The sequence below is a fragment of the Apis mellifera genome, linkage group LG15 (assembly GCF_003254395.2).
Source record: "Apis mellifera strain DH4 linkage group LG15, Amel_HAv3.1, whole genome shotgun sequence".
In the NCBI taxonomy this organism is placed as follows: domain Eukaryota; kingdom Metazoa; phylum Arthropoda; class Insecta; order Hymenoptera; family Apidae; genus Apis; species Apis mellifera.
Genome location: NC_037652.1, coordinates 3933390 through 3947767, shown reverse-complemented (window position 1 = coordinate 3947767; position 14378 = coordinate 3933390). Strand labels below are relative to the sequence as shown.

At 28.5% G+C, this 14378-nt stretch overlaps 1 long non-coding RNA gene across 1 annotated transcript in view; it reads right to left on the bottom strand.

The window, feature by feature from the left end:
• LOC113219262 overlaps nt 1–13509 on the bottom strand; it is a 193879-nt gene extending 180370 nt beyond the window's left edge. The window contains exon 1 of the long non-coding RNA XR_003306141.1: nt 12898–13509. This is a non-coding gene — a long non-coding RNA (uncharacterized LOC113219262). The remainder of the gene's footprint in view (nt 1–12897) is intronic.
• Between the last annotated feature and the right edge of the window lie 869 nt (nt 13510–14378).

The following is a 14378-nucleotide window of genomic DNA, read 5'->3' as shown; positions in this document are numbered from 1 at the left end:
TTTAAATGGAATAATTTTTTAGCATGCCAATAATAATAATTTTATACAAAATATTTAATTTCAATACATTCTCTAAACATTCCGTTCATTTATGATTTATTTAAATAACGTGTTACGGCTTAGCTTTATTAATCGAAGTAAATATACGTGTGTGCAATCAATATGTACAACTGCTAATTTTCCAGTAAACAATACGTTGAAGCTCTGTTTATTTATTTAAAATTAACGATTGCTAGATATTACGTAAATACATTATGTACTTTTTACGATGCGAAATAATATTATCTCGTTTAATCGAAACGTTTACGTTTCTTCTTTTTTCCAAATTCATCACGCATCTTCGAAATTAAAAAAAACTCGTTTAACTCGTTCAATCGGGTTAATAATACGATATTCTCACGTTTGCGATTCGAAAAGAATGCATCGACATCGTTGAATTAATGTCATCAATCATAATAAAGACTGTACGATATTCTAGAACTGCAATTTTCACCCAGAAATCTCCATCTCAGTCTTGTTCCCTCGAATCAAAAAGAGATCGTAGGAAACAAGATTTAAACCTATTCCAGACGATTAAAGAGATTTATCTCTAGCCTCATCGTTCAACGGGGTTTCCCGTTGCGACGATCGTGTCTCAGTTCATCAGTTTCTCCAAACGAACAACTTCTTTCCCGCCTTATTAGCGGGACTTTAATGACGTTTTGCCACGAAAAACGAGGTAACACGAGATCCCGGGTGATTTGCGGGACTGGAAGGTGTCTCTCATTGAAGAGAAACGAGAAAAGGAAAGAAAAATTTCATAAAATTAAAAGTTTATAGTAAAAAAAAAAAAAAGTAAGATCAACTGTTTAAGGATTCTCCTTGTCCAAGATTCCGCCATCTTGCATAAAGAATCACGAGATCTTCAACAAGAGTAAATATTTTTCCTAAATAGCTGGGGGGTGAAATTCAAGAGATCTCGTTAATCCAAGCTTTTTTCTAATTTCTTTATAAGAAAAACGTGTGAAAGAATAATCGAAACTTCAATACTCTATTCGTGAGATAAATCTCTCCATCTATTCAACGAATCCGTGATCAAAATTACATTCCAAAAAACAGAAAAATTTCTTTACGCTAAGAATAATGATTTTTCTTCCCTATCGAAAATCGAAACGAAACACATATATTATTTTTTGTTCACCCTATCCTCGATCCAACTCCTCGAAACGGCAACACAATCGCCTCTTCGACGAACTTGTTTCGCTCGATTCCGCTTCTTTTCATCCGCGGAGAGGATGATCGCGTGGTTGTCCGGCTTCGAGGGATGCAATTTCAGCGGAATTAATCGGCGAACTTGGCATGGATAAAGCCGAAAAAGCGGGGTTGGAAGTTGGGGGTCGTGATTCGGGGGCTGAAAGGAGGGGGAAGGGAACACGCGTGGATGGAAAATCGCAGGATGACCCCCGGATGTCGCCGGATATCGGCTGCAGCGAAATCGATTTCACGCCCGCGATGCCGCGTGCAACAAGTGTTCGTGGGGGGGAAAAATAGGAGAAAGAGGGAAAAAGAAGGAGAAGGGGAGGGGAAAAAAGGAATCCGTGAGAGAAACTCGCAAAACGCACCTTCGACACGCTTTGTTCCCTTCCCCCGTTCGCTTGAAATTCGATGATTTTCCGCCAGAATTCTTCAGAGTCGAGATGATATTCGAGAGAAGGTGGTTTAAAAGAAATTCGAAGAAGAATTCGGTGAGGGAGGATTCTTTAGATTTTGCGCTTTAACGCGGAGGTTTTAATGAATTTAATCTTCGATTAATCAGAGATTTTAAAAGTCGATCTTAATTTTTTAAAGAATTCTGATAAAAATTCAAATGAAGTTCGTAATAAGATGTTCCAAATATTCCAAATATAAAGTGAAAATATAATTAATATTATAAATCATATGCTTAATTTTTACGTTATTAAAATTTTATATAAATAATAAACTAATTCTATAAGCCACTTTACAATACCAAAAAAAATAAATGTTAAAGAATATCATATATATATACACGCTTTATTTTTAAACCTCAACAAGCCTGGACCTACAGTTTTTAAATTATTTAATCTTCGTAATACGCGCGAAGAGTTGAATTATCGATAAAAATGGAGAAAGACGCGAATATCGAGGCGTTACACCAAAATCGATCCACTTGGCCAAGTCACACTTTATCCAATACTCGAGTAAGTACCGAACATCGAATAAATCAACCCCGAAAACGGGGGGTTGAACAAGCCTTCCCCACCCCTCTTGACATGAAAATCCGCTTGAACCAAGAAACAATGGACGCATTTGCCGTACACGGGGCCGATAGTAGGTAACTCGGTCCCGGTACATCGTCCACCAACCCCTATATCCTTTGTCCCCTCGTGGGCACACTCGAAAAGGGTGGCTCGTCGTAGGGTTGCGATAGGCCGAAGGGCTCGACTTGGTGCCACGCCGGGGATATCAATCGATGTCACGTAAAGTGTGTGCGCTTGTAAATTAATTGGCCACCTGTAGGATAGAGGTGACACGAGGTGGCCCGTCGTTTTCCTTGTCCGCCGCGGAGATCGGATTCTAATCGGATTAATTGACACCCTTGTCGGCCTGATGTTCGCGAAACGATTTGTTTGCCGTGCGATCCTTATCGCGGTGAAAGTAAACGTTCGCGTAAATTTGTGGAAAGTGTGAAGAAAAATATTTAAAAAAAAAAAAAAAAAAATAGATTTATATTTAAGCTTCATTTTTCATAGATATAAATTTGTACAAAATATCGATTTTGTACATTTCAAGGATTAAAATGGATGATATAAAAAAATGAATTATATATAAAGATTCTTAGAGATAAAACTTGAATTTTTATTTATAAGTATAATAAATCCTTTTTTTTTTTTTGAAAATATGAAAAGTATTTGGTGAAAATATTATTCCGTAAAAAAGAGAGTAATTTATTACGTGTAAATTAAAGTTTAAAGTTTATTATGAATAATTAGCATTTTTGTTAGAAAAAATGCTAAGAAACGATATAATAAATTAGAGATAAATAAAGTAAAAGTTTCATTATAGCGTAAAAATTCACGAGTATTAAAAGTAATAAGTTTTCATATTATAAAAAATGAGATGAATGAACGTAGAAAAATAATTCGATAATTTTAAATTAAGGAAAATTAAAAAATATTTCCAAATTATTCGTAAAACATTCGAGAAAATTTGTTAAATAAATCTTAAATTATAAAAATTTGTATATCGATTATTGTATTTGTTAAAATTCGTTAAAATATTATCAAATTTGTTAAGATGGAAAATTAGATGTATAAATTAATGATAAAAATCAAAAAATTGATAAATTATTAATTAATATATTCGAAAAATCATTTTCGATATAATCGGCAAGTAACGTTTACTTTCGTCGAACTTCGGAATTATTGCCGCGAGTTTCTATAAATAGAAGGCAGATCGGACGAATAAACTCATTCATTAACGAATTTAACTGGGAGACACATCGATATTATAATACTTTGATTAAATTCTTATAATATAGAGAATTTTTATCATTTTTAATCGTTTATACTATCGTACATTATTATTTAATCGTTTTAGTTTTTAATTATATATAATTACTTTATGATTATTTATTTATTATATATATTTATTCCACATATTCATTTATTTAAACATTTATTTATTTATTTATTTGCATTTTCATTTATTTAAATATTTATTCATTTAGTTTATAATTTCGTTTATTATTTCAATTTATTTTTACTTTTAAATTTTAATTTTAATTTAATTTTATTCAATTTTTTATTTATAATTTATTTTTATTTTAAAATTCTAATTTGTTTTAATTTTTTTTTTATTTGCATTTTAATTTTGCTTTGAGTTCACCTTTTATTTTAATTTTATTTTATTTTATTTTTAATTTTGTACTTTTAATTTATTTCTATTCTAAATTTTTTATTTTCTTTCGATTTTAACTTTTAATTCAATTTTATTTTTAATTTAATTTAATTTTTAATGTTTTGTATCCTTATTCGCATATCTATTTTATATTATTAAAACTATTATAATAGTTAAATTATTATCTGTCTATTATTTATATATCTATACAAAATTTTTCAATATGAAAGAATTTAATATTTTTTCGATTTTGCGAAATCTTTATATCTAATTTTCTTCAACGATTTATCACTTTTTTATTCTCGCGTACAGACATATAGAGTTATTTCAAAAAATCCAATATAAAATAATTCATAGATTTGTTTTTAAATTAATCGTGTAATTAAAAAATGTTAAATTTGTTTTTTTAAATGGAGAAATATAATTCTCTTAGAAATTCTTTTATCTGAATGTTTTCAATTAAAATTCAAATTAAAATAAAATTGAAAATGAATTACTATTATATTAAATTTAAAAAATTTCAATAATTAATTTACTAAATTAATTTTTTATATAAACGTTTATATTTTTATATCTTATCATTAATTCATTTCGTTCAATTTTAAACAATTTAATTAGATTCGTAATAAATAAATATCTCGAATAAAAATCAGAACGAATCAGAAATATATAAATTTTTAAAAATTTAACATAATAATCACTATAAATCCTCTTACAACTCTTTTATAATTATTTTTTATATAAAGTAGCAGTTAAAATTTTATTTTATTTTACAATTAAATGATAAATTAATAAATCCAAAATTAATATTATAAAGCAATAAATCTAACTTGAGTTTATAAAAAATATATTTTAATTGTTATATTTCATTATTAATAAATTTTTAGATGCATAAATTAAAAATAAAAATATAAAAATTGATAAATTATTGATCATTATATTCAAAAATCAATTTCAATGTAATCGGCAAATATCGTATATTTTCGTCGAATTTCGAAACTCGCGATCTTCTATAAATACAGGTCACGAGTAAGCGATCATATCTTATTGAACTTTGTTGTGAGATAGATCGATATTATAACATTTTAATTAAATTCTTATAATATAGAGAATAATTTTAACTATTTCTTTTTATAATATTTATTAATTAACATTTATTTATTATAAATTATATATTATAAAAAATTCATTTATAATATATTATATTATATTATATTTATATTATATTATTTTATAAATTCATTCATTTATTTAAACATTTATTTTTTGATTTATTTATTAATTTATATTTTTATTTATTCATTTATTTATAAATTTATTTATATATGTAGAATATAATTTTTAACTATTTATTTTTAATATTACTATTATATATTATTTATTCACTTATATATTGCTTTATTTAAATTTATTTTTTAATTTATTTATTAATTTATATTTTCATTAATTTTAAATAAATTTTAATTTTTTTTTTATTATATTCTTTATGTTACGTGGGTCTCGATGTAGTCACCTCCTCGTTGGTGAGACCTGGTAATTGGCATCAGTTTCCACTTTATATTATTTATTTATTATGAAATATATTTAAAAAAAATTATATTGCAAATATTAAAAAGATTGTGTTAAAACATTAACGTTAGTTTTTGGAAACTGATGGCAAGCTAAGAACTACACTAATTTTTTTTTGCTATTTTTCAGATTCTTCAAATTGTATAACTAGATTTTTAGCATATTTATTTTGTCTGTGTTTTATTTATTAACGAGCTAAATCTTCTTGCATATCGCGTTTCTAAATTATTAACAAAAATCTCGTTTCATTTTTTACCTTTTGTTTTATACAGTAATAATTTTTAATTATACGATTTTTCAAATATAAAATTTTATATATTTTATTTATCTTTCGTGTATGAAAATATGCAAGAAGATAAATTTCGAAACTATGCTTTGATAAAGGAATAGTCTGAGGTTATTTTTATTAATTTTTAACTTAATTTTTCAATTTTTTATTTTTCTTTGCCTAACATTAACATTTTATCAGTATATTAAATTATAGGATCATTTTCGTAAATTAGAGTATTAAGATTTAGATTAGTTATAAGTTAGATTAGTCAAGCCTCATCGTGGGATTAATTGGGACAAATTGAAAAAGACTTTTGTAAAGATCGACATAAAAATGCTTGTTATCCAAATTTATGTCGAAGATTTATTTTTATACGATATTTTAAGTTTAACCCTTATTATTAATTCATTCCCCACGTTTTACGTTTTTTTTTTAATTTATTCAAATTTATCATTAATTTTAATATTTTATTTTTATTTTTTAGATGGATCTCGATGCGTAGCCACCTGCTCCTCGTGGGTGAGACCCGGTAATTGGCATCGCTTTTTAAATTTTGTTTCCATTTAAAAAATATTTCACAAATATTTCACTAAAATATTTAGAAATTTAGAAATATAAATATTAATAATAGTTTTCGAAAAAGCGATGGCAAGCTAAGACCTGCAATCTAGTCTAAAACTTTAATTAATTATCTTTTGATTTTTAATTATCGAAAGACTAGATTGCAGGCACTAATAAAATCTGTGTACCAAGAATATTCTCGTTAACTCTCCTTTTATTTTATTCCTCAATTTTTAACACAAGTTTAAATAGCTTCTTTTCTTCCAAATAAGACGAGAATATCCTTGACTATCCAGATTTATAATTAATCAACAACCGAATTATTAATTAGATCAAGTTCATAATAAGCAATATCCATACAAAGATACATTCCTTAAAGCGAAAAATAAAATTCTCAATTATATCTCGAATTTTCATTCTCTATCCCTTACTTTCCTCCTCGATTATTCATTCTATTCTTCGTTGTTCTTTCATCATTTATTTCGAGTCACTGTCAACCAATAGTCACACAACAGTTGCAGGAGTCGTTGGGCCGGTGCTCTACTTCCGGTGGCTAGTCAAAGTGCCCGCGCTCTGATCGATTGATACCTTCGATCAGAGTTCGGTCTCGTGGTCGAACGTCTTTCTCGTAAATCGGCTCCAATGGTCGGGGATTTACTCCTTTGCTCCTTCCTGTGTCGTCAGAACGTAAAACGTTCACCTATTAGACCGCTGTCGTAACCCTTGAGTATCACCTGCCCAACGATTCTCCTAAGTCCATTGACGAATTTGGTTACAGTGACTCGAATTTTCTTCTTTTTGATTCGATAAAAATTTCTAACTTTTTCTTATTTCGTTATGAATATATCTTTGACTAGATACTGCCAATAGGTTAATTTAAGAATTCATTGTGACTCGAGTTTTCTTCTTTTTGATTCGATAAAAATTTCCAACTTTTTCTTATTTCGCTTTAAATATGAATATATCTTTGACTAGATACTGCCAATAGGTTATGTGTTAGATTTAAGATGCAGGATAAATTAAGTTAATTTAAGAATTCATTGTGACTCGAGTTTTCTTCTTTTTGATTCGATAAAAATTTCCAACTTTTTTTTATTTCGCTTTAAATATGAATGTATCTTTGAAAATAGGTTACTGCCAATAGGTTAGATTTAAGATGCAGGATAAATTAAGTTAATTTAAGAATTCATTGTGACTCGAGTTTTCTTCTTTTTGATTCAATAAAAATTTCCAACTTTTTCTTACTTCGCTTTAAATATAAATATATTTTTGACTAGATACTGCCAATAGATTATTAGATTTAAGATGCAGATAAATTAAGTTAATTTAAGAATTCATTGTGACTCGAGTTTTTTTCTTTTTGATTCGATACAAATTTCCAACTTTTTCTTATTTCGCTTTAAATATGAATATATCTTTGACTAGATACTGCCAATAGATTATGTGTTAGATTTAAGATGCAGATAAATTAAGTTAATTTAAGAATTCATTGTGACTCGAGTTTTCTTCTTTTTGATTCGATACAAATTTCCAACTTTTTCTTATTTCGCTTTAAATATGAATGTATCTTTGACAATAGGTTACTGCCAATAGATTATGTGTTAGATTTAAAACGCAGGATAAATTAAGTTAATTTAAGAATTCATTGTTGGACGAATAACATGTAGTTCGTGTATAATTTTAAGTCGTATAATTCGTTCTTTCGTATTTCGATAACTTTGCAAATTTATCTTCTGTATTCTAGATTATAAGTTATTTTAATTTACTAAATTTTTTTACAAGTGCGTATGAGACCTGGTAATTGGCATCGTTTTCCAAGTAGTAATCTCTTTAATTGAAGAAAGCTTTTATTGTAGAATTATCATAAAAAGATCGTGTTAAAAAAATTACTTTCTTTTTGGAAAACAAGGCCAAGCTAAAAATTACGAGTATCTAGCAAGAATTCTATACTATACGATCTTTTTAATTTGTATTTTATAATCTTTCTCGTATTTCAATCTTTATCCCGTTTAATATTTTATTCGATCAATTTTTCATTTGCAAAGTATCTTGAACGATTTAAAGAAAAAAAAAGAGGGTCGAAGAACGAGCATAAATCATCCCCCCTCCCCCTCTTCCCGTCAATTTGCATTCATCGCATGGATTTTGAGAGCTCGTTACGAGAACTCGAATGTATCTTCGAGGATATCGTGTTTATCTAACACGTGCTCGAAAGACGTCGTATAGATGGCACAATTTCAATATCAAGGGATAGAGGCTTGGAAGATCCGGGAGAGATTTCTCGAAATGAATATCGAACTCGTTCGTATGCAACGAAAGGGATACGAGCAGGTGGATGTAACGAAGCTTCGCGGCCTCGTAAGAACGGCTCGTTATGGAGTCGCTATATTGCATTTGTTGAAGATTAGATAGAACGTGCAAGATGAAAATTTAACGTTAGTTGGAGGTTGGAATTAGGATAGATTGAAAATGAAGATATTTCTAGAGAAATGTCTATATTTCTAAGAGAAGGATAATGTAAATTAAGATAAATTTAAGATAGATTACGAAACAACTTTAATGATGAAATTGAATAAAATCTGTTTCTTTTACTTTCTTTTTTTATTTATTTATTTTTGGAAAATATGTAGAAACAGGAATTAAATTCAAATCTTTGTTGTATAAAGGAATTGTAAATTAGATAAATTTAAGATAGCTCTTCCATTAATTTTTTGCATTATCAAAAAAACAATCACGTTTTCACGTTTAAATAATTTCAAATCAATAAACAACAAATCTTAACTCGATCTCTTATTATCCCTACTTCCTCGAAAAAAAGATTCCTAAAATAAACTACTTGCAAGCTCGATTCTCATCGAACAATTACAGATTAAAAATTTAAGATAGTTTTTACATATTTTCCCCCTTAAATAATTTCAATTATCTAATCAAAAACCCCTCCATTTCCCCGCAGAAAAGAATACATGCACAAACAGATACACGGAAAAAAAGAAGCAACAACAACAACAACAACAACAACGATAGAAAGAAGTTGAAAAAAATTTTGATACACCTATCTCTCCGTTTCCTGTCTCGTCAGCTCTTTTTCAGCCCTCTCGGCACATTATCAATCACAAAAGTCCCAAACAGAACGAAGCCAGGGAGTCCGAGTCGAATGAATGGGTATCTCTATCGCGGGATCTCGCAAGGGAACTCGTTTCCATTCACCTCGCCTACCGGCATAAACGCACCCTCCACCCTCCTCAGTGATATCCAAAGTTTCGATGCGGATAATTTTGCAACCGTGGCACACCCCTAACGTGTGCAGTATCAGGTGCAGTAACGGTGGGGGAGGAACGTTTGCCTCTTGCACGTTTGCACCCTAGTCAGTTCGCATACTAGACTTCATTTAATGGCATGCCCGCCAAAGGGAGGATGCGCTCGAATATATCCCGCTAATGGTCCGCATCGTGGACAGTATACGTTCCATTGTGCAACTCTTTCTCCGTCTATCTTTCTTTGTCCATCCTTCCTTCTGCAATTCCCTCTCTCTCTCTCTTTTCTATCAGTTTTTCTCTTTTCCTTCCTTCATCTTCCGCGCTAGGTACCGTTTTCACAATTTTCCCTGGCGTATAACGACAATGGAAACGAAAACAACCGTCTTTGACGCGTGTTCCCCGTTTCTAAGCCGACAAAGATGACTCACAAAAGCGATTGTTTAACGAAGGAAGCATTGTGGATAAGTGTATCTTGCGCCAGTTTCGACCACCTGTTTCGGTTGCTCGTAGATCTTTCGTTTTTTGAGGGAAGAGGAAGGAGGGAAAGAATGGATATAAAATGATGGAAGAAGTAGATAGTGAGTGAAAATATTTGCAAGAGTACGATTTTTTCGTTTGAGGCTTCGAGAAAATTAATTTTAAAATTTTGTTGTAAATACAAATGAGACTTGTAGTTTTCATAGATACGAATGAATTATTGACAAGAGATTATTCTACGTATAAAAATATATAATGATATTGTTTTTGAACAAATTAATAAAAGGATATAAATATTTATAATTCAATAAAATAATATATGAATTAAATATGTCTCTCTATTTTAAATAAAGTATATAATCTTTTAAATGGGAAAATATCCATTTAAATCACTTGTCAAAAATTCGCGTATCAGTGGTATATATGTGTTATATGTGTTTCTGAAAAGATCCTGTTAATCACGAAACATTATTTATCTGGGCAAACAGCGTTTTGAAAGTGTTTTTCGCAGTACCGTGAATCGAACTCGCTCATATAAATGCGAAACGAAAAAAATTCATTCGACCTATACAAGCGGAACCGAGTAGTCGTCGATGCGAGGATTACTTCCGCATACTGAATCAAGCTATCCTGATTCGTGAAAAGTGTATGCTAGCTAAATTACACTGCCAGTTAATCTCGACCGGCTTAACATTCGTGTGCCACTTACTACAAGCTCCTCTATACGCTTCCTAACTAACCAATTGTCGTTGTCTATGAAAAAAAAATTGGTAAATGTATGCGTGTATGTATGTGTTTTTCACGTCTTTCATAGTGTGTCTTGCAGAATTTTCGCAAGTGAAAAGAATTGAATAGAAATTGAATAAAAACTTAGTTGGTGTAATATTAATGGTGAAAATATAATAGAAATAGAAGTTTAAATAAAGCGAATATGATATGAAGACGTATATGAGGTAAGTTTAAAGATATCTTTCATAAAATTGTTCTTGCTTTTTTAACTTATGAGAATATGTCATGGCAGGAAAGTTATAGCCGGTTGACTGTAGAACTAAACAGATGATGCTTTTAAAAGTTGAGAAATATGCTAACTTATCCTCTCAAAATTTTTGACGTTTTACATCACTTATTTGAAATTGGAGATTATTAATTACACAGAGAAATGTAATTTGTTCTTTGAACCTTAGAATTAAAGAATTCAAGCTACAATCACAAAGAAATTTTGTTATCTAGTCAATGTTGTATAACAGAAGATGAAACATCTCAAATTAATTAATGAATTAATTGAAAATTTCACATCTCCATTACAAATAAGTTCGTTTAGCTACTAATGACAACAATTAATTGACTACATATTTATTCAAGCTTAATGATACTCTATTCTAAATTATATCACACAAACAGAATTAAATTATTAATATTCAGAAACAAGTATCTTTCTATGTATCAAATAATCTTCTTTATCATATTCATCTCAATTTCTATTCAATTCTATTTAAGAACAAAAATGAAATATTAGATAACTGACATTTATATAAATTAAAAGATTTTCTATTCCAAAAATTCTAATTATAAAGTTTCTTTCAAACAATTATTGAAAGAAATCAATCACCAAAGAAAAGTCTTTATTTTTCATTACATGAAATAATCTTCCTCTTCCCTAAATCCTTAAACACCAATCTTAAATCATATCCCTTAAATCTAATCCTTCACATGTCCATATACTTTTGAATTAAAATCTATGGGAGAACAACGCAATCGCACGTTTCCAATGATCTATTTATGTTTTATCCTATCCACCCATGTGACATAATCTCTATCATGTTATCGAATCCCTCTTAACTTTGATCGCATCGGCTTAACTATTTAGAATTCCTATCTATGAGTTCCGGAAATTTGCCTCAATGATAGTTAGAACACCAAATCCCTGATGACGATTCGAATGGCTGTTTCCTGTTCCTGGCGTGTGCATTACGCGATTAATGCATGTATGCATGATACTTGCGTTACCTCATGATTATTGTCCATCATATTTGATCATATATATATATATATATATATGATATATGGTGGAAAATTAGATATTTGAACGAATTCGAGAGAAATTCTATAACGCAACCGATCTGAATTTGCTCGAGAGAACTTTCTAACCTTCGTAGTAGCTGTTTTGAGTGGAAAGTTTCGAACGATAGCGACGTGCACTGGACAGGGAATGGAAGAGTGGTCGCGTACATAAGTTTGCCAAGATTTATAGTGTACGTGGGACACTACTGACCGCGTGAAAAAGAATAAGAAAACTAGGAAGGAAGATTCGCGAACACGAGAATTGCCAGGATTATTCATTCGAGATATTGAGAAAATGTTTCCAACCAAACAATAATTGAACAAAGAGAAAACATAAACATAAATATACTACGATGCACATATAGGTCTATTAACCTATTAACGTATATAATCTATCGAGATTCGTCCAATTTATTTCGTATTTTACTATATTATTATTCATTTTGCTATATTATTATTCAATTTCAAAACTATTTCGACTAGTAAAAAAAGTAAAAGTAATTTTTATTTTTAATTTTTATTTTTAATTTTTTCGAGCACTATATAATTTCTGTCATAAGATAAAATGTTATAATATGATAGAACTATTCTATATCTTTCTATAGTTTAACCTAAAAATTGCAAGATTTGCATTTTTTAATTTTGCTAATTAGTTTTACTTATTCACCGCTAGATGATGTTATAATATCTATTCTTTATAAATTATTTCACATAATGTACATATATATAATTATTTTATTCTTCTAATATCGAGAAATTTTTAAATTTTTTAAAAATTATATAAATCATGAAAACGTAACTCACCATAATGGTATCCAAAAAAACGACGTCACGTTGATTTTTTCTATAAGATTTTTTATTCCTCTTCGGTAAAATAGTGAAATTTCTAATCGATACACAAACCGTATGCTACAGCAAGATATTTTAGGTAACAAAAGCAATTTAGAATGTTCCCCGTAGCAAATGAGGCGCCTCTTGATTAACACACATTGGCTCAATTACACGGGTTAGCCGAGGGAACACGAAATTGCCTGCTATTAACGGAGGTGCGAAGGTGGATAGAAACAGATATATCGAGCAGATTACGTAATGATATTTTGAAAACTTTAGAATACAATCAAATTCAAAAAAAATTTCTTTTTAAAATCTAACATTTCCGTGATGTAACATACGTGTATAGCGAATGTAATCTTCTACTATACGCGTATCACAATTCCGATATAATTGTAACGATATTTCACAATTTCCTCAAATGAAAACGTTAGTAAATCAGATAATTATAATGAAAATGCAAAAGAATGGTAACACTTTTTTGAAATTACACTATTTTACGAATTTTTCAAAAATCGAATAATTAATACTGCGCACAACGTGACTTAACAATTACGTTAAAACAAGAACTGAAAATTTTTCAATATGGAGGATCGGCGCTGTTAATAATGCGCAATAAAATTTAATTTTTATGTTATAATATTTACAATTAAATTGAAAAAGATATAAATAAAAAATAAAATACCAGAAAATTTTAATTGATTTATTAATTTTATATTTTTATATAATAATCAAATATCAGTTATGAAAATAATTTTTATTACTTCATTTATATATATATATATGTAAACGACTTGAGTCGTGAAATATGATTGGTAATTGGCGATTGGTAATTAATTTTTAAAATAATTGTGACCAATTACAAACCTGTATATTTAAAATTTTATATTCTTTTTAATATTATTATAAATTAACATAATTAATGTAATTTTGAATAATTTTTATTAATAACGTGGATTTAAAATTAAAATATTATGGAATATAAATGTTAAAAATATCATATATAACTAAATGATATAATATAATAAAGTAAATTATTTATATTATATTAGTTTTCAGTATGTGTTTGTGAATGCTAACGTTTAATTTTTATTTTTCATTTTTATTTTTATTTCTCTATTTTTGCCAAATATAATGTCAATAAATATGCTGTCTTCATCGCGATTTAAAATGGTAATATATTAACTATCTCGAATTTTTAAATTTTCAACGACTCAAAAAAATTTCTAACATTTTTATAATTCGTTATATTTGATAAAAATTTTTTTAATAAATCAACGAAAGTCTACAATTTACGTTTGTGCAATTTTTCGTGAAAATATATATGAAAGAAAGAATTATCATGTGTTTTTCATAAGATTTGATATAAATTATCATAATTTTTATAATAATAAATATTAGTCGACTTCAATTAAAAGTAAGTAAATATTAAATAAATATTTATATTTATTTAT